The sequence below is a fragment of the Paramisgurnus dabryanus genome, chromosome 14 (genome assembly GCF_030506205.2).
Source record: "Paramisgurnus dabryanus chromosome 14, PD_genome_1.1, whole genome shotgun sequence".
Classification (NCBI taxonomy): Eukaryota; Metazoa; Chordata; class Actinopteri; order Cypriniformes; family Cobitidae; genus Paramisgurnus; species Paramisgurnus dabryanus.
The window spans coordinates 31,107,375-31,132,267 of NC_133350.1; the positions used below are offsets into that span (position 1 = coordinate 31,107,375).

At 45.0% G+C, this 24,893-nt stretch overlaps 26 non-coding genes across 26 annotated transcripts; all 26 read right to left on the minus strand.

Annotated features, from left to right (window-relative positions):
• Positions 1-324: 324 nt before the first annotated feature.
• Positions 325-406, minus strand: trnas-gcu (transfer RNA serine (anticodon GCU)). The gene has a single exon. It is a non-coding gene; the product is annotated as a tRNA-Ser (tRNA).
• An 801-nt stretch (positions 407-1,207) lies between these two features.
• On the minus strand, positions 1,208-1,280 carry trnav-cac (transfer RNA valine (anticodon CAC)). Its single transcript has one exon. It is a non-coding gene; the product is annotated as a tRNA-Val (tRNA).
• Positions 1,281-2,085: 805 nt separating this feature from the next.
• Positions 2,086-2,157, minus strand: trnac-gca (transfer RNA cysteine (anticodon GCA)). Its single transcript has one exon. It is a non-coding gene; the product is annotated as a tRNA-Cys (tRNA).
• A 465-nt stretch (positions 2,158-2,622) lies between these two features.
• Positions 2,623-2,704, minus strand: trnas-gcu (transfer RNA serine (anticodon GCU)). The gene has a single exon. It is a non-coding gene; the product is annotated as a tRNA-Ser (tRNA).
• An 801-nt stretch (positions 2,705-3,505) lies between these two features.
• trnav-cac (transfer RNA valine (anticodon CAC)) lies at positions 3,506-3,578 on the minus strand. Its single transcript has one exon. It is a non-coding gene; the product is annotated as a tRNA-Val (tRNA).
• An 805-nt stretch (positions 3,579-4,383) lies between these two features.
• trnac-aca (transfer RNA cysteine (anticodon ACA)) lies at positions 4,384-4,455 on the minus strand. The gene has a single exon. It is a non-coding gene; the product is annotated as a tRNA-Cys (tRNA).
• Positions 4,456-4,919: 464 nt separating this feature from the next.
• trnas-gcu (transfer RNA serine (anticodon GCU)) lies at positions 4,920-5,001 on the minus strand. Its single transcript has one exon. It is a non-coding gene; the product is annotated as a tRNA-Ser (tRNA).
• Positions 5,002-5,802: 801 nt separating this feature from the next.
• Positions 5,803-5,875, minus strand: trnav-cac (transfer RNA valine (anticodon CAC)). Its single transcript has one exon. It is a non-coding gene; the product is annotated as a tRNA-Val (tRNA).
• Positions 5,876-6,680: 805 nt separating this feature from the next.
• trnac-gca (transfer RNA cysteine (anticodon GCA)) lies at positions 6,681-6,752 on the minus strand. The gene has a single exon. It is a non-coding gene; the product is annotated as a tRNA-Cys (tRNA).
• A 464-nt stretch (positions 6,753-7,216) lies between these two features.
• Positions 7,217-7,298, minus strand: trnas-gcu (transfer RNA serine (anticodon GCU)). The gene has a single exon. It is a non-coding gene; the product is annotated as a tRNA-Ser (tRNA).
• Positions 7,299-8,099: 801 nt separating this feature from the next.
• trnav-cac (transfer RNA valine (anticodon CAC)) lies at positions 8,100-8,172 on the minus strand. Its single transcript has one exon. It is a non-coding gene; the product is annotated as a tRNA-Val (tRNA).
• Positions 8,173-8,958: 786 nt separating this feature from the next.
• trnac-gca (transfer RNA cysteine (anticodon GCA)) lies at positions 8,959-9,030 on the minus strand. Its single transcript has one exon. It is a non-coding gene; the product is annotated as a tRNA-Cys (tRNA).
• A 464-nt stretch (positions 9,031-9,494) lies between these two features.
• On the minus strand, positions 9,495-9,576 carry trnas-gcu (transfer RNA serine (anticodon GCU)). The gene has a single exon. It is a non-coding gene; the product is annotated as a tRNA-Ser (tRNA).
• An 801-nt stretch (positions 9,577-10,377) lies between these two features.
• Positions 10,378-10,450, minus strand: trnav-cac (transfer RNA valine (anticodon CAC)). The gene has a single exon. It is a non-coding gene; the product is annotated as a tRNA-Val (tRNA).
• Positions 10,451-11,810: 1,360 nt separating this feature from the next.
• On the minus strand, positions 11,811-11,892 carry trnas-gcu (transfer RNA serine (anticodon GCU)). Its single transcript has one exon. It is a non-coding gene; the product is annotated as a tRNA-Ser (tRNA).
• Positions 11,893-12,693: 801 nt separating this feature from the next.
• Positions 12,694-12,766, minus strand: trnav-cac (transfer RNA valine (anticodon CAC)). The gene has a single exon. It is a non-coding gene; the product is annotated as a tRNA-Val (tRNA).
• A 1,341-nt stretch (positions 12,767-14,107) lies between these two features.
• trnas-gcu (transfer RNA serine (anticodon GCU)) lies at positions 14,108-14,189 on the minus strand. Its single transcript has one exon. It is a non-coding gene; the product is annotated as a tRNA-Ser (tRNA).
• Positions 14,190-14,990: 801 nt separating this feature from the next.
• Positions 14,991-15,063, minus strand: trnav-cac (transfer RNA valine (anticodon CAC)). The gene has a single exon. It is a non-coding gene; the product is annotated as a tRNA-Val (tRNA).
• Positions 15,064-16,404: 1,341 nt separating this feature from the next.
• On the minus strand, positions 16,405-16,486 carry trnas-gcu (transfer RNA serine (anticodon GCU)). Its single transcript has one exon. It is a non-coding gene; the product is annotated as a tRNA-Ser (tRNA).
• An 801-nt stretch (positions 16,487-17,287) lies between these two features.
• Positions 17,288-17,360, minus strand: trnav-cac (transfer RNA valine (anticodon CAC)). The gene has a single exon. It is a non-coding gene; the product is annotated as a tRNA-Val (tRNA).
• A 1,341-nt stretch (positions 17,361-18,701) lies between these two features.
• trnas-gcu (transfer RNA serine (anticodon GCU)) lies at positions 18,702-18,783 on the minus strand. Its single transcript has one exon. It is a non-coding gene; the product is annotated as a tRNA-Ser (tRNA).
• An 801-nt stretch (positions 18,784-19,584) lies between these two features.
• Positions 19,585-19,657, minus strand: trnav-cac (transfer RNA valine (anticodon CAC)). Its single transcript has one exon. It is a non-coding gene; the product is annotated as a tRNA-Val (tRNA).
• A 1,330-nt stretch (positions 19,658-20,987) lies between these two features.
• trnas-gcu (transfer RNA serine (anticodon GCU)) lies at positions 20,988-21,069 on the minus strand. The gene has a single exon. It is a non-coding gene; the product is annotated as a tRNA-Ser (tRNA).
• Positions 21,070-21,870: 801 nt separating this feature from the next.
• trnav-cac (transfer RNA valine (anticodon CAC)) lies at positions 21,871-21,943 on the minus strand. Its single transcript has one exon. It is a non-coding gene; the product is annotated as a tRNA-Val (tRNA).
• A 1,341-nt stretch (positions 21,944-23,284) lies between these two features.
• On the minus strand, positions 23,285-23,366 carry trnas-gcu (transfer RNA serine (anticodon GCU)). Its single transcript has one exon. It is a non-coding gene; the product is annotated as a tRNA-Ser (tRNA).
• Positions 23,367-24,167: 801 nt separating this feature from the next.
• On the minus strand, positions 24,168-24,240 carry trnav-cac (transfer RNA valine (anticodon CAC)). Its single transcript has one exon. It is a non-coding gene; the product is annotated as a tRNA-Val (tRNA).
• Positions 24,241-24,893: the final 653 nt, after the last annotated feature.

Here is a 24,893-nt window from a genome sequence, read left to right on the forward strand (position 1 = left end):
ATTGTGCTAGAGAAAACGTATGTTTTTAACCATTCCGCTAATGTTTTTCAGTTGTTATGATTACTGTTTTGTTCCTCTTTCATCAAACATCAACAAAGGAACCATTCAACCCTGTCTTTACCACTTTCTAGACAGTTGGCAGAAAGCATGGACTTTAGAGTCTGAAAACACTCAAGTGTCCGCCAGAGACTCTGGCGAGTAAGCACTTCAAAACTGGTGAAAAGAAAACACACTGATTTCTCTACTCCTAGAGGTGTGGGAAACAACGTAACCATCGGCAATGTGGCATGTTAAAGACAGTTCAACTTCACAACGACAGACAGACGACGAGGATGGGATTCGAACCCACGCGTGCAGAGCACAATGGATTAGCAGTGCATCGCCTTAACCACTCGGACACCTCGTCACGTGAAACTTTGTCGGAACCCCTGCGGTTCGGCATTGTGCGATTCCTAAATTACCAGCAAGTACGTAGTAGTGTGAATCAAATAGTTTCCGTTGTTGATTTAATTAAACGTTACCTTTTTGAAAGTGTTCATTTTGGCCTAACGGAAGGTAAACGCCTGAAGAGAACTGTGCATGAGCAATCCATCGCCTTAGACATGTTTAGAGATATTATCAAGGATTGACCTTTATTTGATTGGGGTTCTTTTTCAAAATTGTTTTCAACAGATTTCAACATGAAACAGACAAAAAACAAACGAGACATTCAAGACTTTATGTAAAGGGAACAAGAGGTTTTCATTGGCTTGTCTACACAGCCAACTGGCTGGGTAATGTTGACTAAACCTCAGTACACTTTCCTGTCTTACGTTCAACTAACACTAACCGACGATCAGGTTTAAAATAACGTGCATCAAACTGATGTAACTGTTGAGCTACTTAAATTAACATGACCAAAACCCTGTCATATCTCTAACAAAGTGTTTCAGTCGAACCGAGGACTTTTTGTGATAACCACAACACCACAGAAACCTGTTCGTGTGGATTCTTTGGTTATTTTGATAGATTTAGCCACACATTTTCTCTCTGTGCAACACTCCCCAAAGGGGCAATGCTTTTCGCCCACTTGCGAACTGGCCACCTTTCACGCGTGAAGCGAATGTGATGGGCGGAACTGTGTGTAACTTTAAAAGTGCTTCATGACACAAGGAGTAACGTGTCTCAAGAGAGGCTTTTAACTTGCAGCGTATCAAAAGGAACGCGCTGTTTCTGCCCGGTTTCGAAACGAGGACCTTTCGCGTGTGAGGCGAACGTGATAACCACTACACTACAGAAACCTACACGCTGTGGTACTTCCAGTGTGGTACGATCGCTTGAAGGAACCGCACAAACTGTATGAGAAAGGCGGCGCATTTCCCAGGAATGCATGGATGCTGATTCTGAAACTGGCAAACAGCCACACACTTCTTAGTTCGGGTATCTCACCGATTTGTTTCAGACGTGAAGTGTGAGCAGTCAAGTCGCAGCTCTGCGATCTGACCGAATTGTGCAGGTATCTCCAAACCTGCTTCTGGTTGGCTACCTTCCTGCAGACTTCAGTTTCAACACACCTGCAACACACCTCTCTGTAATTATCAAGCAACCCTGAAAACCTTGATAAGCTGCTTCAGCTATGTTTCATTGGGGTTGGAGCTAAAATCTGCAGGGCGGAAGCTCACCAGGAGCAGGGTCGGAGACCCCTGGTAGAGTGTGAGCATGCAATTCGTGAGCTTTGGCTTCACGTCGCATAGGATTTACTCGTTAAGTGTAGGTTGGCATGTAGCCACGACTGTGCTGAAATGGCACAGTGTATGCTCGTCTTTAGCGTAGTACAGGGGTCGGCAACGCCGGTCCAGAAGTGCTGCAGTCCTGGAGATTTTACTTCCAACCCTGATTAAACCTCATCCACCTGTAGTTCTCAGGTGACCCTTTAGACCTTGGTTAGCCTGTTCATGTGTGCTTGATTTGAGCTGGAGCTAAACTCTGCAGGACTGCTGCACTCCAGGACCGACGTTTGCCTACCCCTATGTTAAAAGGATCCAGGATGAACTTTGAGTAAGAAATATTAGCGCGCCAAACGACGGACATACAGGCGTATAGCCAAGGGGGCACCCGGATTTGAAGCGGGGACCTCTTGATCTGCAGTCAAATGCTCTACCACTGAGCTATACCCCCTCACAGAAGACATGTGGCTGAAGAATTGAAAAAGCATCATGTGTTATACTTCACCACAGTTAAAGCTGTCGTGATAATGTCCAAGTGAACCGTTAGACTGCCCTATTTGCGTTTCAACGCTTTAGCACTGACCTATAGAAATTGTGCTAGAGAAAACGTATGTTTTTAACCATTCCGCTAATGTTTTTCAGTTGTTATGATTACTGTTTTGTTCCTCTTTCATCAAACATCAACAAAGGAACCACTCAACCCTGTCTTTACCACTTTCTAGACAGTTGGCACAAAGCATGGACTTTAGAGTCTGAAAACACTAAAGGGGCCCGCAAGAGACTCTGGCGAATAAGCACTTCAAAACTGGTGAAAAGAAAACACACTGATTTCTCTACTCCTAGAGGTGTGGGAAACAACGTAACCATCGGCAATGTGGCATGTTAAAGACAGTTCAACTTCACAACGACAGACAGACGACGAGGATGGGATTCGAACCCACGCGTGCAGAGCACAATGGATTAGCAGTCCATCGCCTTAACCACTCGGCCACCTCGTCACATGAAACTTTGTCGGAACCCCTGCGGTTCGGCATTGTGCGATTCCTAAATTACCAGCAAGTACGTAGTAGTGTGAATCAAATAGTTTCCGTTGTTGATTTAATTAAACGTTACCTTTTTGAAAGTGTTCATTTTGGCCTAACGGAAGGTAAACGCCTGAAGAGAACTGTGCATGAGCAATCCATCGCCTTAGACATGTTTAGAGATATTATCAAGGATTGACCTTTATTTGATTGGGGTTCTTTTTCAAAATTGTTTTTAACAGATTTCAACATGAAACAGACAAAAAACAAACGAGACATTCAAGACTTTTTGTAAAGGGAACAAGAGGTTTTCATTGGCTTGTCTACACGGCCAACTGGCTGGGTAATGTTGACTAAACCTCAGTACACTTTCCTGTCTTACGTTCAACTAACACTAACCGACGATCAGGTTTAAAATAACGTGCATCAAACTGATGTAACTGTTGAGCTACTTAAATTAACATGACCAAAACCCTGTCATATCTCTAACAAAGTGTTTCAGTCGAACCGAGGACTTTTTGTGATAACCACAACACCACAGAAACCTGTTCGTGTGGATTCTTTGGTTATTTTGATAGATTTAGCCACACATTTTCTCTCTGTGCAACACTCCCCAAAGGGGCAATGCTTTTCGCCCACTTGCGAACTGGCCACCTTTCACGCATGAAGCGAATGTGATGGGCGGAACTGTGTGTAACTTTAAAAGTGCTTCATGACACAAGGAGTAACGTGTCTCAAGAGAGGCTTTTAACTTTCAGCGTATCAAAAGGAACGCGCTGTTTCTGCCCGGTTTCGAACCGAGGACCTTTCGCGTGTGAGGCGAACGTGATAACCACTACACTACAGAAACCTACACGCTGTGGTACTTCCAGTGTGGTACGATCGCTTGAAGGAACCGCACAAACTGTATGAGAAAGGCGGCGCATTTCCCAGGAATGCATGGATGCTGATTCTGAAACTGGCAAATAGCCACACACTTCTTAGTTCGGGTATCTCACCGATTTGTTTCAGACGTGAAGTGTGAGCAGTCAAGTCGCAGCTCTGCGATCTGACCGAATTGTGCAGGTATCTCCAAACCTGCTTCTGGTCGGCTACCTTCCTGCAGACTTCAGTTTCAACACACCTCCAACACACCTCTCTGTAATTATCAAGCAACCCTGAAAACCTTGATAAGCTGCTTCAGCTATGTTTCATTGGGGTTGGAGCTAAAATCTGCAGGGCGGAAGCTCACCAGGAGCAGGGTCGGAGACCCCTGGTAGAGTGTGAGCATGCAATTCGTGAGCTTTGGCTTCACGTCGCATGGGATTTACTCGTTAAGTGTAGGTTGGCATTTAGCCACGACTGTGCTGAAATGGCACAGTGTATGCTCGTCTTTAGCGTAGTACAGGGGTCGGCAACGCCGGTCCAGAAGTGCTGCAGTCCTGGAGATTTTACTTCCAACCCTGATTAAACCTCATCCACCTGTAGTTCTCAGGTGACCCTTTAGACCTTGGTTAGCCTGTTCATGTGTGCTTGATTTGAGCTGGAGCTAAACTCTGCAGGACTGCTGCACTCCAGGACCGACGTTTGCCTACCCCTATGTTAAAAGGATCCAGGATGAACTTTGAGTAAGAAATATTAGCGCGCCAAACGACGGACATACAGGCGTATAGCCAAGGGGGCACCCGGATTTGAAGCGGGGACCTCTTGATCTGTAGTCAAATGCTCTACCACTGAGCTATACCCCCTCAAAGAAGACATGTGGCTGAAGAATTGAAAAAGCATCATGTGTTATACTTCACCACAGTTAAAGCTGTCGTGATAATGTCCAAGTGAACCGTTAGACTGCCCTATTTGCGTTTCAACGCTTTAGCACTGACCTATAGAAATTGTGCTAGAGAAAACGTATGTTTTTAACCATTCCGCTAATGTTTTTCAGTTGTTATGATTACTGTTTTGTTCCTCTTTCATCAAACATCAACAAAGGAACCACTCAACCCTGTCTTTACCACTTTCTAGACAGTTGGCACAAAGCATGGACTTTAGAGTCTGAAAACACTCAAGTGTCCGCCAGAGACTCTGGCGAGTAAGCACTTCAAAACTGTTGAAAAGAAAACACACTGATTTCTCTACTCCTAGAGGTGTGGGAAACAACGTAACCATCGGCAATGTGGCATGTTAAAGACAGTTCAACTTCACAACGACAGACAGACGACGAGGATGGGATTCGAACCCACGCGTGCAGAGCACAATGGATTAGCAGTCCATCGCCTTAACCACTCGGCCACCTCGTCACGTGAAACTTTGTCGGAACCCCTGCGGTTCGGCATTGTGCGATTCCTAAATTACCAGCAAGTACGTAGTAGTGTGAATCAAATAGTTTCCGTTGTTGATTTAATTAAACGTTACCTTTTTGAAAGTGTTCATTTTGGCCTAACGGAAGGTAAACGCCTGAAGAGAACTGTGCATGAGCAATCCATCGCCTTAGACATGTTTAGAGATATTATCAAGGATTGACCTTTATTTGATTGGGGTTCTTTTTCAAAATTGTTTTCAACAGATTTCAACATGAAACAGACAAAAAACAAACGAGACATTCAAGACTTTTTGTAAAGGGAACAAGAGGTTTTCATTGGCTTGTCTACACAGCCAACTGGCTGGGTAATGTTGACTAAACCTCAGTACACTTTCCTGTCTTACGTTCAACTAACACTAACCGACGATCAGGTTTAAAATAACGTGCATCAAACTGATGTAACTGTTGAGCTACTTAAATTAACATGACCAAAACCCTGTCATATCTCTAACAAAGTGTTTCAGTCGAACCGAGGACTTTTTGTGATAACCACACCACCACAGAAACCTGTTCGTGTGGATTCTTTGGTTATTTTGATAGATTTAGCCACACATTTTCTCTCTGTGCAACACTCCCCAAAGGGGCAATGCTTTTCGCCCACTTGCGAACTGGCCACCTTTCACGCGTGAAGCGAATGTGATGGGCGGAACTGTGTGTAACTTTAAAAGTGCTTCATGACACAAGGAGTAACGTGTCTCAAGAGAGGCTTTTAACTTGCAGCGTATCAAAAGGAACGCGCTGTTTCTGCCCGGTTTCGAACCGAGGACCTTTCGCGTGTGAGGCGAACGTGATAACCACTACACTACAGAAACCTACACGCTGTGGTACTTCCACTGTGGTACGATCGCTTGAAGGAACCGCACAAACTGTATGAGAAAGGCGGCGCATTTCCCAGGAATGCATGGATGCTGATTCTGAAACTGGCAAACAGCCACACACTTCTTAGTTCGGGTATCTCACCGATTTGTTTCAGACGTGAAGTGTGAGCAGTCAAGTCGCAGCTCTGCGATCTGACCGAATTGTGCAGGTATCTCCAAACCTGCTTCTGGTCGGCTACCTTCCTGCAGACTTCAGTTTCAACACACCTCCAACACACCTCTCTGTAATTATCAAGCAACCCTGAAAACCTTGATAAGCTGCTTCAGCTATGTTTCATTGGGGTTGGAGCTAAAATCTGCAGGGCGGAAGCTCACCAGGAGCAGGGTCGGAGACCCCTGGTAGAGTGTGAGCATGCAATTGGTGAGCTTTGGCTTCACGTCGCATGGGATTTACTCGTTAAGTGTAGGTTGGCATTTAGCCACGACTGTGCTGAAATGGCACAGTGTATGCTCGTCTTTAGCGTAGTACAGGGGTCGGCAACGCCGGTCCAGAAGTGCTGCAGTCCTGGAGATTTTACTTCCAACCCTGATTAAACCTCATCCACCTGTAGTTCTCAGGTGACCCTTTAGACCTTGGTTAGCCTGTTCATGTGTGCTTGATTTGAGCTGGAGCTAAACTCTGCAGGACTGCTGCACTCCAGGACCGACGTTTGCCTACCCCTATGTTAAAAGGATCCAGGATGAACTTTGAGTAAGAAATATTAGCGCGCCAAACGACGGACATACAGGCGTATAGCCAAGGGGGCACCCGGATTTGAAGCGGGGACCTCTTGATCTGCAGTCAAATGCTCTACCACTGAGCTATACCCCCTCAAAGAAGACATGTGGCTGAAGAATTGAAAAAGCATCATGTGTTATACTTCACCACAGTTAAAGCTGTCGTGATAATGTCCAAGTGAACCGTTAGACTGCCCTATTTGCGTTTCAACGCTTTAGCACTGACCTATAGAAATTGTGCTAGAGAAAACGTATGTTTTTAACCATTCCGCTAATGTTTTTCAGTTGTTATGATTACTGTTTTGTTCCTCTTTCATCAAACATCAACAAAGGAACCACTCAACCCTGTCTTTACCACTTTCTAGACAGTTGGCACAAAGCATGGACTTTAGAGTCTGAAAACACTCAAGTGTCCGCCAGAGACTCTGGCGAGTAAGCACTTCAAAACTGTTGAAAAGAAAACACACTGATTTCTCTACTCCTAGAGGTGTGGGAAACAACGTAACCATCGCCAATGTGGCATGTTAAAGACAGTTCAACTTCACAACGACAGACAGACGACGAGGATGGAATTCGAACCCACGCGTGCAGAGCACAATGGATTAGCAGTCCATCGCCTTAACCACTCGGCCACCTCGTCACGTGAAACTTTGTCGTAACCCCTGCGGTTGGGCATTGTGCGATTCCTAAATTACCAGCAAGTACGTAGTAGTGTGAATCAAATAGTTTCCGTTGTTGATTTAATTAAACGTTACCTTTTTGAAAGTGTTCATTTTGGCCTAACGGAAGGTAAACGCCTGAAGAGAACTGTGCATGAGCAATCCATCGCCTTAGACATGTTTAGAGATATTATCAAGGATTGACCTTTATTTGATTGGGGTTCTTTTTCAAAATTGTTTTCAACGGATTTCAACATGAAACAGACAAAAAACAAACGAGACATTCAAGACTTTATGTAAAGGGAACAAGAGGTTTTCATTGGCTTGTCTACACAGCCAACTGGCTGGGTAATGTTGACTAAACCTCAGTACACTTTCCTGTCTTACGTTCAACTAACACTAACCGACGATCAGGTTTAAAATAACGTGCATCAAACTGATGTAACTGTTGAGGTACTTAAATTAACATGACCAAAACCCTGTCATATCTCTAACAAAGTGTTTCAGTCGAACCGAGGAGTTTTTGTGATAACCACAACACCACAGAAACCTGTTCGTGTGGATTCTTTGGTTATTTTGATAGATTTAGCCACACATTTTCTCTCTGTGCAACACTCCCCAAAGGGGCAATGCTTTTCGCCCACTTGCGAACTGGCCACCTTTCACGCGTGAAGCGAATGTGATGGGCGGAACTGTGTGTAACTTTAAAAGTGCTTCATGACACAAGGAGTAACGTGTCTCAAGAGAGGCTTTTAACTTGCAGCGTATCAAAAGGGACGCGCTGTTTCTGCCCGGTTTCGAACCGAGGACCTTTCGCGTGTGAGGCGAACGTGATAACCACTACACTACAGAAACCTACATGCTGTGGTACTTGGTTGTATAAATGGATTTTGCCACATATTTTGCGATCGCTTGAAGGAACCGCACAAACTGTATGAGAAAGGCGGCGCATTTCCCAGGAATGCATGGATGCTGATTCTGAAACTGGCAAACAGCCACACACTTCTTAGTTCGGGTATCTCACCGATTTGTTTCAGACGTGAAGTGTGAGCAGTCAAGTCGCAGCTCTGCGATCTGACCGAATTGTGCAGGTATCTCCAAACCTGCTTCTGGTCGGCTACCTTCCTGCAGACTTCAGTTTCAACACACCTCCAACACACCTCTCTGTAATTATCAAGCAACCCTGAAAACCTTGATAAGCTGCTTCAGCTATGTTTCATTGGGGTTGGAGCTAAAATCTGGTAGAGTGTGAGCATGCAATTCGTGAGCTTTGGCTTCACGTCGCATGGGATTTACTCGTTAAGTGTAGGTTGGCATTTAGCCACGACTGTGCTGAAATGGCACAGTGTATGCTCGTCTTTAGCGTAGTACAGGGGTCGGCAACGCCGGTCCAGAAGTGCTGCAGTCCTGGAGATTTTACTTCCAACCCTGATTAAACCTCATCCACCTGTAGTTCTCAGGGGACCCTTTAGACCTTGGTTAGCCTGTTCATGTGTGCTTGATTTGAGCTGGAGCTAAACTCTGCAGGACTGCTGCACTCCAGGACCGACGTTTGCCTACCCCTATGTTAAAAGGATCCAGGATGAACTTTGAGTAAGAAATATTAGCACGCCAAACGACGGACATACAGGCGTATAGCCAAGGGGGCACCCGGATTTGAAGCGGGGACCTCTTGATCTGCAGTCAAATGCTCTACCACTGAGCTATACCCCCTCAAAGAAGACATGTGGCTGAAGAATTGAAAAAGCATCATGTGTTATACTTCACCACAGTTAAAGCTGTCGTGATAATGTCCAAGTGAACCGTTAGACTGCCCTATTTGCGTTTCAACGCTTTAGCACTGACCTATAGAAATTGTGCTAGAGAAAACGTATGTTTTTAACCATTCCGCTAATGTTTTTCAGTTGTTATGATTACTGTTTTGTTCCTCTTTCATCAAACATCAACAAAGGAACCACTCAACCCTGTCTTTACCACTTTCTAGACAGTTGGCACAAAGCATGGACTTTAGAGTCTGAAAACACTCAAGTGTCCGCCAGAGACTCTGGCGAGTAAGCACTTCAAAACTGTTGAAAAGAAAACACACTGATTTCTCTACTCCTAGAGGTGTGGGAAACAACGTAACCATCGCCAATGTGGCATGTTAAAGACAGTTCAACTTCACAACGACAGACAGACGACGAGGATGGGATTCGAACCCACGCGTGCAGAGCACAATGGATTAGCAGTCCATCGCCTTAACCACTCGGCCACCTCGTCACGTGAAACTTTGTCGTAACCCCTGCGGTTGGGCATTGTGCGATTCCTAAATTACCAGCAAGTACGTAGTAGTGTGAATCAAATAGTTTCCGTTGTTGATTTAATTAAACGTTACCTTTTTGAAAGTGTTCATTTTGGCCTAACGGAAGGTAAACGCCTGAAGAGAACTGTGCATGAGCAATCCATCGCCTTAGACATGTTTAGAGATATTATCAAGGATTGACCTTTATTTGATTGGGGTTCTTTTTCAAAATTGTTTTCAACAGATTTCAACATGAAACAGACAAAAAACAAACGAGACATTCAAGACTTTATGTAAAGGGAACAAGAGGTTTTCATTGGCTTGTCTACACAGCCAACTGGCTGGGTAATGTTGACTAAACCTCAGTACACTTTCCTGTCTTACGTTCAACTAACACTAACCGACGATCAGGTTTAAAATAACGTGCATCAAACTGATGTAACTGTTGAGGTACTTAAATTAACATGACCAAAACCCTGTCATATCTCTAACAAAGTGTTTCAGTCGAACCGAGGACTTTTTGTGATAACCACAACACCACAGAAACCTGTTCGTGTGGATTCTTTGGTTATTTTGATAGATTTAGCCACACATTTTCTCTCTGTGCAACACTCCCCAAAGGGGCAATGCTTTTCGCCCACTTGCGAACTGGCCACCTTTCACGCGTGAAGCGAATGTGATGGGCGGAACTGTGTGTAACTTTAAAAGTGCTTCATGACACAAGGAGTAACGTGTCTCAAGAGAGGCTTTTAACTTGCAGCGTATCAAAAGGGACGCGCTGTTTCTGCCCGGTTTCGAACCGAGGACCTTTCGCGTGTGAGGCGAACGTGATAACCACCACACTACAGAAACCTACATGCTGTGGTACTTGGTTGTATAAACGGATTTTGCCACATATTTTGCGATCGCTTGAAGGAACCGCACAAACTGTATGAGAAAGGCGGCGCATTTCCCAGGAATGCATGGATGCTGATTCTGAAACTGGCAAACAGCCACACACTTCTTAGTTCGGGTATCTCACCGATTTGTTTCAGACGTGAAGTGTGAGCAGTCAAGTCGCAGCTCTGCGATCTGACCGAATTGTGCAGGTATCTCCAAACCTGCTTCTGGTCGGCTACCTTCCTGCAGACTTCAGTTTTAACACACCTCCAACACACCTCTCTGTAATTATCAAGCAACCCTGAAAACCTTGATAAGCTGCTTCAGCTATGTTTCATTGGGGTTGGAGCTAAAATCTGCAGGGCGGAAGCTCACCAGGAGCAGGGTCGGAGACCCCTGGTAGAGTGTGAGCATGCAATTCGTGAGCTTTGGCTTCACGTCGCATGGGATTTACTCGTTAATTGTAGGTTGGCATTTAGCCACGACTGTGCTGAAATGGCACAGTGTATGCTCGTCTTTAGCGTAGTACAGGGGTCGGCAACGCCGGTCCAGAAGTGCTGCAGTCCTGGAGATTTTACTTCCAACCCTGATTAAACCTCATCCACCTGTAGTTCTCAGGTGACCCTTTAGACCTTGGTTAGCCTGTTCATGTGTGCTTGATTTGAGCTGGAGCTAAACTCTGCAGGACTGCTGCACTCCAGGACCGACGTTTGCCTACCCCTATGTTAAAAGGATCCAGGATGAACTTTGAGTAAGAAATATTAGCGCGCCAAACGACGGACATACAGGCGTATAGCCAAGGGGGCACCCGATTTGTTTCAGACGTGAAGTGTGAGCAGTCAAATGCTCTACCACTGAGCTATACCCCCTCACAGAAGACATGTGGCTGAAGAATTGAAAAAGCATCATGTGTTATACTTCACCACAGTTAAAGCTGTCGTGATAATGTCCAAGTGAACCGTTAGACTGCCCTATTTGCGTTTCAACGCTTTAGCACTGACCTATAGAAATTGTGCTAGAGAAAACGTATGTTTTTAACCATTCCGCTAATGTTTTTCAGTTGTTATGATTACTGTTTTGTTCCTCTTTCATCAAACATCAACAAAGGAACCACTCAACCCTGTCTTTACCACTTTCTAGACAGTTGGCAGAAAGCATGGACTTTAGAGTCTGAAAACACTCAAGTGTCCGCCAGAGACTCTGGCGAGTAAGCACTTCAAAACTGGTGAAAAGAAAACACACTGATTTCTCTACTCCTAGAGGTGTGGGAAACAACGTAACCATCGGCAATGTGGCATGTTAAAGACAGTTCAACTTCACAACGACAGACAGACGACGAGGATGGGATTCGAACCCACGCGTGCAGAGCACAATGGATTAGCAGTCCATCGCCTTAACCACTCGGCCACCTCGTCACGTGAAACTTTGTCGGAACCCCTGCGGTTCGGCATTGTGCGATTCCTAAATTACCAGCAAGTACGTAGTAGTGTGAATCAAATAGTTTCCGTTGTTGATTTAATTAAACGTTACCTTTTTGAAAGTGTTCATTTTGGCCTAACGGAAGGTAAACGCCTGAAGAGAACTGTGCATGAGCAATCCATCGCCTTAGACATGTTTAGAGATATTATCAAGGATTGACCTTTATTTGATTGGGGTTCTTTTTCAAAATTGTTTTCAACGGATTTCAACATGAAACAGACAAAAAACAAACGAGACATTCAAGACTTTATGTAAAGGGAACAAGAGGTTTTCATTGGCTTGTCTACACAGCCAACTGGCTGGGTAATGTTGACTAAACCTCAGTACACTTTCCTGTCTTACGTTCAACTAACACTAACCGACGATCAGGTTTAAAATAACGTGCATCAAACTGATGTAACTGTTGAGCTACTTAAATTAACATGACCAAAACCCTGTCATATCTCTAACAAAGTGTTTCAGTCGAACCGAGGACTTTTTTTGATAACCACAACACCACAGAAACCTGTTCGTGTGGATTCTTTGGTTATTTTGATAGATTTAGCCACACATTTTCTCTCTGTGCAACACTCCCCAAAGGGGCAATGCTTTTCGCCCACTTGCGAACTGGCCACCTTTCACGCGTGAAGCGAATGTGATGGGCGGAACTGTGTGTAACTTTAAAAGTGCTTCATGACACAAGGAGTAACGTGTCTCAAGAGAGGCTTTTAACTTGCAGCGTATCAAAAGGGACGCGCTGTTTCTGCCCGGTTTCGAACCGAGGACCTTTCGCGTGTGAGGCGAACGTGATAACCACTACACTACAGAAACCTACACGCTGTGGTACTTGGTTGTATAAACGGATTTTGCCACATATTTTGCGATCGCTTGAAGGAACCGCACAAACTGTATGAGAAAGGTGGCGCATTTCCCAGGAATGCATGGATGCTGATTCTGAAACTGGCAAACAGCCACACACTTCTTAGTTCGGGTATCTCACCGATTTGTTTCAGACGTGAAGTGTGAGCAGTCAAGTCGCAGCTCTGCGATCTGACCGAATTGTGCAGGTATCTCCAAACCTGCTTCTGGTCGGCTACCTTCCTGCAGACTTCAGTTTCAACACACCTCCAACACACCTCTCTGTAATTATCAAGCAACCCTGAAAACCTTGATAAGCTGCTTCAGCTATGTTTCATTGGGGTTGGAGCTAAAATCTGCAGGGCGGAAGCTCACCAGGAGCAGGGTCGGAGACCCCTGGTAGAGTGTGAGCATGCAATTCGTGAGCTTTGGCTTCACGTCGCATGGGATTTACTCGTTAAGTGTAGGTTGGCATTTAGCCACGACTGTGCTGAAATGGCACAGTGTATGCTCGTCTTTAGCGTAGTACAGGGGTCGGCAATGCCGGTCCAGAAGTGCTGCAGTCCTGGAGATTTTACTTCCAACCCTGATTAAACCTCATCCACCTGTAGTTCTCAGGTGACCCTTTAGACCTTGGTTAGCCTGTTCATGTGTGCTTGATTTGAGCTGGAGCTAAATTCTGCAGGACTGCTGCACTCCAGGACCGACGTTTGCCTACCCCTATGTTAAAAGGATCCAGGATGAACTTTGAGTAAGAAATATTAGCGCGCCAAACGACAGACGTATAGCCAAGGGGGCACCCGGATTTGAACCGGGGACCTCAAATGCTCTACCACTGAGCTATACCCCCTCACAGAAGACATGTGGCTGAAGAATTGAAAAAGCATCATGTGTTATACTTCACCACAGTTAAAGCTGTCGTGATAATGTCCAAGTGAACCGTTAGACTGCCCTATTTGCGTTTCAACGCTTTAGCACTGACCTATAGAAATTGTGCTAGAGAAAACGTATGTTTTTAACCATTCCGCTAATGTTTTTCAGTTGTTATGATTACTGTTTTGTTCCTCTTTCATCAAACATCAACAAAGGAACCACTCAACCCTGTCTTTACCACTTTCTAGACAGTTGGCACAAAGCATGGACTTTAGAGTCTGAAAACACTCAAGTGTCCGCCAGAGACTCTGGCGAGTAAGCACTTCAAAACTGGTGAAAAGAAAACACACTGATTTCTCTACTCCTAGAGGTGTGGGAAACAACGTAACCATCGGCAATGTGGCATGTTAAAGACAGTTCAACTTCACAACAACAGACAGACGACGAGGATGGGATTCGAACCCACGCGTGCAGAGCACAATGGATTAGCAGTCCATCGCCTTAACCACTCGGCCACCTCGTCACGTGAAACTTTGTCGGAACCCCTGCGGTTCGGCATTGTGCGATTCCTAAATTACCAGCAAGTACGTAGTAGTGTGAATCAAATAGTTTCCGTTGTTGATTTAATTAAACGTTACCTTTTTGAAAGTGTTCATTTTGGCCTAACGGAAGGTAAACGCCTGAAGAGAACTGTGCATGAGCAATCCATCGCCTTAGACATGTTTAGAGATATTATCAAGGATTGACCTTTATTTGATTGGGGTTCTTTTTCAAAATTGTTTTCAACGGATTTCAACATGAAACAGACAAAAAACAAACGAGACATTCAAGACTTTATGTAAAGGGAACAAGAGGTTTTCATTGGCTTGTCTACACAGCCAACTGGCTGGGTAATGTTGACTAAACCTCAGTACACTTTCCTGTCTTACGTTCAACTAACACTAACCGACGATCAGGTTTAAAATAACGTGCATCAAACTGATTTAACTGTTGAGGTACTTAAATTAACATGACCAAAACCCTGTCATATCTCTAACAAAGTGTTTCAGTCGAACCGAGGACTTTTTGTGATAACCACAACACCACAGAAACCTGTTCGTGTGGATTCTTTGGTTATTTTGATAGATTTAGCCACACATTTTCTCTCTGTGCAACACTCCCCAAAGGGGCAATGCTTTTCGCCCACATGCGAACTGGCCACCTTTCACGCGTGAAGCGAATGTGATGGGCGGAACTGTGTGTAACTTTAAAAGTGCTTCATGACACAAGGAGTAACGTGTCTCAAGAGAGGCTTTTAACTTGCAGCGTATCAAAAGGGACACGCTGTTTCTGCCTGGTTTCGAAACGAGGACCTTTCGCGTGTGAGGCGAACGTGATAACCACTACACTACAGAAACCTACACGCTGTGGTACTTGGTTGTATAAACGGATTTTGCCACATATTTTGCGATCGCTTGAAGGAACCGCACAAACTGTATGAGAAAGGTGGCGCATTTCCCAGGAGTGCATGGATGCTGATTCTGAAACTGGCAAACAGCCACACACTTCTTAGTTCGGGTATCTCACCGATTTGTTTCAGACGTGAAGTGTGAGCAGTCAAGTCGCAGCTCTGCGATCTTACCGAATTGTGCAGGTATCTCCAAACCTGCTTCTGGTCGGCTACCTTCCTGCAGACTTCAGTTTCAACACACCTCCAACACACCTCTCTGTAATTATCAAGCAACCCTGAAAACCTTGATAAGCTGCTTCAGCTATGTTTCATTGGGGTTGGAGCTAAAATCTGCAGGGCGGAAGCTCACCAGGAGCAGGGTCGGAGACCCCTGGTAGAGTGTGAGCATGCAATTCGTGAGCTTTGGCTTCACGTCGCATGGGATTTACTCGTTAAGTGTAGGTTGGCATTTAGCCACGACTGTGCTGAAATGGCACAGTGTATGCTCGTCTTTAGCGTAGTACAGGGGTCGGCAATGCCGGTCCAGAAGTGCTGCAGTCCTGGAGATTTTACTTCCAACCCTGATTAAACCTCATCCACCTGTAGTTCTCAGGTGACCCTTTAGACCTTGGTTAGCCTGTTCATGTGTGCTTGATTTGAGCTGGAGCTAAATTCTGCAGGACTGCTGCACTCCAGGACCGACGTTTGCCTACCCCTATGTTAAAAGGATCCAGGATGAACTTTAAGTAAGAAATATTAGCGCGCCAAACGACAGACGTATAGCCAAGGGGGCACCCGGATTTGAACCGGGGACCTCAAATGCTCTACCACTGAGCTATACCCCCTCACAGAAGACATGTGGCTGAAGAATTGAAAAAGCATCATGTGTTATACTTCACCACAGTTAAAGCTGTCGTGATAATGTCCAAGTGAACCGTTAGACTGCCCTATTTGCGTTTCAACGCTTTAGCACTGACCTATAGAAATTGTGCTAGAGAAAACGTATGTTTTTAACCATTCCGCTAATGTTTTTCAGTTGTTATGATTACTGTTTTGTTCCTCTTTCATCAAACATCAACAAAGGAACCACTCAACCCTGTCTTTACCACTTTCTAGACAGTTGGCACAAAGCATGGACTTTAGAGTCTGAAAACACTCAAGTGTCCGCCAGAGACTCTGGCGAGTAAGCACTTCAAAACTGGTGAAAAGAAAACACACTGATTTCTCTACTCCTAGAGGTGTGGGAAACAACGTAACCATCGGCAATGTGGCATGTTAAAGACAGTTCAACTTCACAACGACAGACAGACGACGAGGATGGGATTCGAACCCACGCGTGCAGAGCACAATGGATTAGCAGTCCATCGCCTTAACCACTCGGCCACCTCGTCACGTGAAACTTTGTCGTAACCCCTGCGGTTCGGCATTGTGCGATTCCTAAATTACCAGCAAGTACGTAGTAGTGTGAATCAAATAGTTTCCGTTGTTGATTTAATTAAACGTTACCTTTTTGAAAGTGTTCATTTTGGCCTAACGGAAGGTAAACGCCTGAAGAGAACTGTGCATGAGCAATCCATCGCCTTAGACATGTTTAGAGATATTATCAAGGATTGACCTTTATTTGATTGGGGTTCTTTTTCAAAATTGTTTTCAACGGATTTCAACATGAAACAGACAAAAAACAAACGAGACATTCAAGACTTTATGTAAAGGGAACAAGAGGTTTTCATTGGCTTGTCTACACAGCCAACTGGCTGGGTAATGTTGACTAAACCTCAGTACACTTTCCTGTCTTACGTTCAACTAACACTAACCGACGATCAGGTTTAAAATAACGTGCATCAAACTGATGTAACTGTTGAGCTACTTAAATTAACATGACCAAAACCCTGTCATATCTCTAACAAAGTGTTTCAGTCGAACCGAGGACTTTTTGTGATAACCACAACACCACAGAAACCTGTTCGTGTGGATTCTTTGGTTATTTTGATAGATTTAGCCACACATTTTCTCTCTGTGCAACACTCCCCAAAGGGGCAATGCTTTTCGCCCACTTGCGAACTGGCCACCTTTCACGCGTGAAGCGAATGTGATGGGCGGAACTGTGTGTAACTTTAAAAGTGCTTCATGACACAAGGAGTAACGTGTCTCAAGAGAGGCTTTTAACTTGCAGCGTATCAAAAGGAACACGCTGTTTCTGCCCGGTTTCGAACCAAGGACCTTTCACGTGTGAGGCGAACGTGATAACCACTACACTACAGAAACCTACACGCTGTGGTACTTGGTTGTATAAACGGATTTTGCCACATATTTTGCGATCGCTTGAAGGAACCGCACAAACTGTATGAGAAAGGTGGCGCATTTCCCAGGAGTGCATGGATGCTGATTCTGAAACTGGCAAACAGCCACACACTTCTTAGTTCGGGTATCTCACCGATTTGTTTCAGACGTGAAGTGTGAGCAGTCAAGTCGCAGCTCTGCGATCTTACCGAATTGTGCAGGTATCTCCAAACCTGCTTCTGGTCGGCTACCTTCCTGCAGACTTCAGTTTCAACACACCTCCAACACACCTCTCTGTAATTATCAAGCAACCCTGAAAACCTTGATAAGCTGCTTCAGCTATGTTTCATTGGGGTTGGAGCTAAAATCTGCAGGGCGGAAGCTCACCAGGAGCAGGGTCGGAGACCCCTGGTAGAGTGTGAGCATGCAATTCGTGAGCTTTGGCTTCACGTCGCATGGGATTTACTCGTTAAGTGTAGGTTGGCATTTAGCCACGACTGTGCTGAAATGGCACAGTGTATGCTCGTCTTTAGCGTAGTACAGGGGTCGGCAATGCCGGTCCAGAAGTGCTGCAGTCCTGGAGATTTTACTTCCAACCCTGATTAAACCTCATCCACCTGTAGTTCTCAGGTGACCCTTTAGACCTTGGTTAGCCTGTTCATGTGTGCTTGATTTGAGCTGGAGCTAAATTCTGCAGGACTGCTGCACTCCAGGACCGACGTTTGCCTACCCCTATGTTAAAAGGATCCAGGATGAACTTTGAGTAAGAAATATTAGCGCGCCAAACGACAGACGTATAGCCAAGGGGGCACCCGGATTTGAACCGGGGACCTCAAATGCTCTACCACTGAGCTATACCCCCTCACAGAAGACATGTGGCTGAAGAATTGAAAAAGCATCATGTGTTATACTTCACCACAGTTAAAGCTGTCGTGATAATGTCCAAGTGAACCGTTAGACTGCCCTATTTGCGTTTCAACGCTTTAGCACTGACCTATAGAAATTGTGCTAGAGAAAACGTATGTTTTTAACCATTCCGCTAATGTTTTTCAGTTGTTATGATTACTGTTTTGTTCCTCTTTCATCAAACATCAACAAAGGAACCACTCAACCCTGTCTTTACCACTTTCTAGACAGTTGGCACAAAGCATGGACTTTAGAGTCTGAAAACACTCAAGTGTCCGCCAGAGACTCTGGCGAGTAAGCACTTCAAAACTGGTGAAAAGAAAACACACTGATTTCTCTACTCCTAGAGGTGTGGGAAACAACGTAACCATCGGCAATGTGGCATGTTAAAGACAGTTCAACTTCACAACGACAGACAGACGACGAGGATGGGATTCGAACCCACGCGTGCAGAGCACAATGGATTAGCAGTCCATCGCCTTAACCACTCGGCCACCTCGTCACGTGAAACTTTGTCGTAACCCCTGCGGTTCGGCATTGTGCGATTCCTAAATTACCAGCAAGTACGTAGTAGTGTGAATCAAATAGTTTCCGTTGTTGATTTAATTAAACGTTACCTTTTTGAAAGTGTTCATTTTGGCCTAACGGAAGGTAAACGCCTGAAGAGAACTGTGCATGAGCAATCCATCGCCTTAGACATGTTTAGAGATATTATCAAGGATTGACCTTTATTTGATTGGGGTTCTTTTTCAAAATTGTTTTCAACGGATTTCAACATGAAACAGACAAAAAACAAACGAGACATTCAAGACTTTATGTAAAGGGAACAAGAGGTTTTCATTGGCTTGTCTACACAGCCAACTGGCTGGGTAATGTTGACTAAACCTCAGTACACTTTCCTGTCTTACGTTCAACTAACACTAACCGACGATCAGGTTTAAAATAACGTGCATCAAACTGATGTAACTGTTGAGGTACTTAAATGAACATGACCAAAACCCTGTCATATCTCTAACAAAGTGTTTCAGTCGAACCGAGGACTTTTTGTGATAACCACAACACCACAGAAACCTGTTCGTGTGGATTCTTTGGTTATTTTGATAGATTTAGCCACACATTTTCTCTCTGTGCAACACTCCCCAAAGGGGCAATGCTTTTCGCCCACATGCGAACTGGCCACCTTTCACGCGTGAAGCGAATGTGATGGGCGGAACTGTGTGTAACTTTAAAAGTCCTTCATGACACAAGGAGTAACGTGTCTCAAGAGAGGCTTTTAACTTGCAGCGTATCAAAAGTGACACGCTGTTTCTGCCCGGTTTCGAACCGAGGACCTTTCGCGTGTGAGGCGAACGTGATAACCACTACACTACAGAAACCTACACGCTGTGGTACTTGGTTGTATAAACGGATTTTGCCACATATTTTGCGATCGCTTGAAGGAACCGCACAAACTGTATGAGAAAGGTGGCGCATTTCCCAGGAATGCATGGATGCTGATTCTGAAACTGGCAAACAGCCACACACTTCTTAGTTCGGGTATCTCACCGATTTGTTTCAGACGTGAAGTGTGAGCAGTCAAGTCGCAGCTCTGCGATCTTACCGAATTGTGCAGGTATCTCCAAACCTGTTTCTGGTCGGCTACCTTCCTGCAGACTTCAGTTTCAACACACCTCTCTGTAATTATCAAGCAACCCTGAAAACCTTGATAAGCTGCTTCAGCTATGTTTCATTGGGGTTGGAGCTAAAATCTGCAGGGCGGAAGCTCACCAGGAGCAGGGTCGGAGACCCCTGGTAGAGTGTGAGCATGCAATTCGTGAGCTTTGGCTTCACGTCGCATGGGATTTACTCGTTAAGTGTAGGTTGGCATTTAGCCACGACTGTGCTGAAATGGCACAGTGTATGCTCGTCTTTAGCGTAGTACAGGGGTCGGCAATGCCGGTCCAGAAGTGCTGCAGTCCTGGAGATTTTACTTCCAACCCTGATTAAACCTCATCCACCTGTAGTTCTCAGGTGACCCTTTAGACCTTGGTTAGCCTGTTCATGTGTGCTTGATTTGAGCTGGAGCTAAATTCTGCAGGACTGCTGCACTCCAGGACCGACGTTTGCCTACCCCTATGTTAAAAGGATCCAGGATGAACTTTGAGTAAGAAATATTAGCGCGCCAAACGACAGACGTATAGCCAAGGGGGCACCCGGATTTGAACCGGGGACCTCAAATGCTCTACCACTGAGCTATACCCCCTCACAGAAGACATGTGGCTGAAGAATTGAAAAAGCATCATGTGTTATACTTCACCACAGTTAAAGCTGTCGTGATAATGTCCAAGTGAACCGTTAGACTGCCCTATTTGCGTTTCAACGCTTTAGCACTGACCTATAGAAATTGTGCTAGAGAAAACGTATGTTTTTAACCATTCCGCTAATGTTTTTCAGTTGTTATGATTACTGTTTTGTTCCTCTTTCATCAAACATCAACAAAGGAACCACTCAACCCTGTCTTTACCACTTTCTAGACAGTTGGCACAAAGCATGGACTTTAGAGTCTGAAAACACTCAAGTGTCCGCCAGAGACTCTGGCGAGTAAGCACTTCAAAACTGGTGAAAAGAAAACACACTGATTTCTCTACTCCTAGAGGTGTGGGAAACAACGTAACCATCGGCAATGTGGCATGTTAAAGACAGTTCAACTTCACAACAACAGACAGACGACGAGGATGGGATTCGAACCCACGCGTGCAGAGCACAATGGATTAGCAGTCCATCGCCTTAACCACTCGGCCACCTCGTCACGTGAAACTTTGTCGGAACCCCTGCGGTTCGGCATTGTGCGATTCCTAAATTACCAGCAAGTACGTAGTAGTGTGAATCAAATAGTTTCCGTTGTTGATTTAATTAAACGTTACCTTTTTGAAAGTGTTCATTTTGGCCTAACGGAAGGTAAACGCCTGAAGAGAACTGTGCATGAGCAATCCATCGCCTTAGACATGTTTAGAGATATTATCAAGGATTGACCTTTATTTGATTGGGGTTCTTTTTCAAAATTGTTTTCAACGGATTTCAACATGAAACAGACAAAAAACAAACGAGACATTCAAGACTTTATGTAAAGGGAACAAGAGGTTTTCATTGGCTTGTCTACACAGCCAACTGGCTGGGTAATGTTGACTAAACCTCAGTACACTTTCCTGTCTTACGTTCAACTAACACTAACCGACGATCAGGTTTAAAATAACGTGCATCAAACTGATTTAACTGTTGAGGTACTTAAATTAACATGACCAAAACCCTGTCATATCTCTAACAAAGTGTTTCAGTCGAACCGAGGACTTTTTGTGATAACCACAACACCACAGAAACCTGTTCGTGTGGATTCTTTGGTTATTTTGATAGATTTAGCCACACATTTTCTCTCTGTGCAACACTCCCCAAAGGGGCAATGCTTTTCGCCCACATGCGAACTGGCCACCTTTCACGCGTGAAGCGAATGTGATGGGCGGAACTGTGTGTAACTTTAAAAGTGCTTCATGACACAAGGAGTAACGTGTCTCAAGAGAGGCTTTTAACTTGCAGCGTATCAAAAGGGACACGCTGTTTCTGCCTGGTTTCGAAACGAGGACCTTTCGCGTGTGAGGCGAACGTGATAACCACTACACTACAGAAACCTACACGCTGTGGTACTTGGTTGTATAAACGGATTTTGCCACATATTTTGCGATCGCTTGAAGGAACCGCACAAACTGTATGAGAAAGGTGGCGCATTTCCCAGGAGTGCATGGATGCTGATTCTGAAACTGGCAAACAGCCACACACTTCTTAGTTCGGGTATCTCACCGATTTGTTTCAGACGTGAAGTGTGAGCAGTCAAGTCGCAGCTCTGCGATCTTACCGAATTGTGCAGGTATCTCCAAACCTGCTTCTGGTCGGCTACCTTCCTGCAGACTTCAGTTTCAACACACCTCCAACACACCTCTCTGTAATTATCAAGCAACCCTGAAAACCTTGATAAGCTGCTTCAGCTATGTTTCATTGGGGTTGGAGCTAAAATCTGCAGGGCGGAAGCTCACCAGGAGCAGGGTCGGAGACCCCTGGTAGAGTGTGAGCATGCAATTCGTGAGCTTTGGCTTCACGTCGCATGGGATTTACTCGTTAAGTGTAGGTTGGCATTTAGCCACGACTGTGCTGAAATGGCACAGTGTATGCTCGTCTTTAGCGTAGTACAGGGGTCGGCAATGCCGGTCCAGAAGTGCTGCAGTCCTGGAGATTTTACTTCCAACCCTGATTAAACCTCATCCACCTGTAGTTCTCAGGTGACCCTTTAGACCTTGGTTAGCCTGTTCATGTGTGCTTGATTTGAGCTGGAGCTAAATTCTGCAGGACTGCTGCACTCCAGGACCGACGTTTGCCTACCCCTATGTTAAAAGGATCCAGGATGAACTTTGAGTAAGAAATATTAGCGCGCCAAACGACAGACGTATAGCCAAGGGGGCACCCGGATTTGAACCGGGGACCTCAAATGCTCTACCACTGAGCTATACCCCCTCACAGAAGACATGTGGCTGAAGAATTGAAAAAGCATCATGTGTTATACTTCACCACAGTTAAAGCTGTCGTGATAATGTCCAAGTGAACCGTTAGACTGCCCTATTTGCGTTTCAACGCTTTAGCACTGACCTATAGAAATTGTGCTAGAGAAAACGTATGTTTTTAACCATTCCGCTAATGTTTTTCAGTTGTTATGATTACTGTTTTGTTCCTCTTTCATCAAACATCAACAAAGGAACCACTCAACCCTGTCTTTACCACTTTCTAGACAGTTGGCACAAAGCATGGACTTTAGAGTCTGAAAACACTCAAGTGTCCGCCAGAGACTCTGGCGAGTAAGCACTTCAAAACTGGTGAAAAGAAAACACACTGATTTCTCTACTCCTAGAGGTGTGGGAAACAACGTAACCATCGGCAATGTGGCATGTTAAAGACAGTTCAACTTCACAACGACAGACAGACGACGAGGATGGGATTCGAACCCACGCGTGCAGAGCACAATGGATTAGCAGTCCATCGCCTTAACCACTCGGCCACCTCGTCACGTGAAACTTTGTCGTAACCCCTGCGGTTCGGCATTGTGCGATTCCTAAATTACCAGCAAGTACGTAGTAGTGTGAATCAAATAGTTTCCGTTGTTGATTTAATTAAACGTTACCTTTTTGAAAGTGTTCATTTTGGCCTAACGGAAGGTAAACGCCTGAAGAGAACTGTGCATGAGCAATCCATCGCCTTAGACATGTTTAGAGATATTATCAAGGATTGACCTTTATTTGATTGGGGTTCTTTTTCAAAATTGTTTTCAACGGATTTCAACATGAAACAGACAAAAAACAAACGAGACATTCAAGACTTTATGTAAAGGGAACAAGAGGTTTTCATTGGCTTGTCTACACAGCCAACTGGCTGGGTAATGTTGACTAAACCTCAGTACACTTTCCTGTCTTACGTTCAACTAACACTAACCGACGATCAGGTTTAAAATAACGTGCATCAAACTGATGTAACTGTTGAGCTACTTAAATTAACATGACCAAAACCCTGTCATATCTCTAACAAAGTGTTTCAGTCGAACCGAGGACTTTTTGTGATAACCACAACACCACAGAAACCTGTTCGTGTGGATTCTTTGGTTATTTTGATAGATTTAGCCACACATTTTCTCTCTGTGCAACACTCCCCAAAGGGGCAATGCTTTTCGCCCACTTGCGAACTGGCCACCTTTCACGCGTGAAGCGAATGTGATGGGCGGAACTGTGTGTAACTTTAAAAGTGCTTCATGACACAAGGAGTAACGTGTCTCAAGAGAGGCTTTTAACTTGCAGCGTATCAAAAGGAACACGCTGTTTCTGCCCGGTTTCGAACCAAGGACCTTTCACGTGTGAGGCGAACGTGATAACCACTACACTACAGAAACCTACACGCTGTGGTACTTGGTTGTATAAACGGATTTTGCCACATATTTTGCGATCGCTTGAAGGAACCGCACAAACTGTATGAGAAAAGCGGCGCATTTCCCAGGAATGCATGGATGCTGATTCTGAAACTGGCAAACAGCCACACACTTCTTAGTTCGGGTATCTCACCGATTTGTTTCAGACGTGAAGTGTGAGCAGTCAAGTCGCAGCTCTGCGATCTGACCGAATTGTGCAGGTATCTCCAAACCTGCTTCTGGTCGGCTACCTTCCTGCAGACTTCAGTTTCAACACACCTCCAACACACCTCTCTGTAATTATCAAGCAACCCTGAAAACCTTGATAAGCTGCTTCAGCTATGTTTCATTGGGGTTGGAGCTAAAATCTGCAGGGCGGAAGCTCACCAGGAGCAGGGTCGGAGACCCCTGGTAGAGTGTGAGCATGCAATTCGTGAGCTTTGGCTTCACGTCGCATGGGATTTACTCGTTAAGTGTAGGTTGGCATTTAGCCACGACTGTGCTGAAATGGCACAGTGTATGCTCGTCTTTAGCGTAGTACAGGGGTCGGCAATGCCGGTCCAGAAGTGCTGCAGTCCTGGAGATTTTACTTCCAACCCTGATTAAACCTCATCCACCTGTAGTTCTCAGGTGACCCT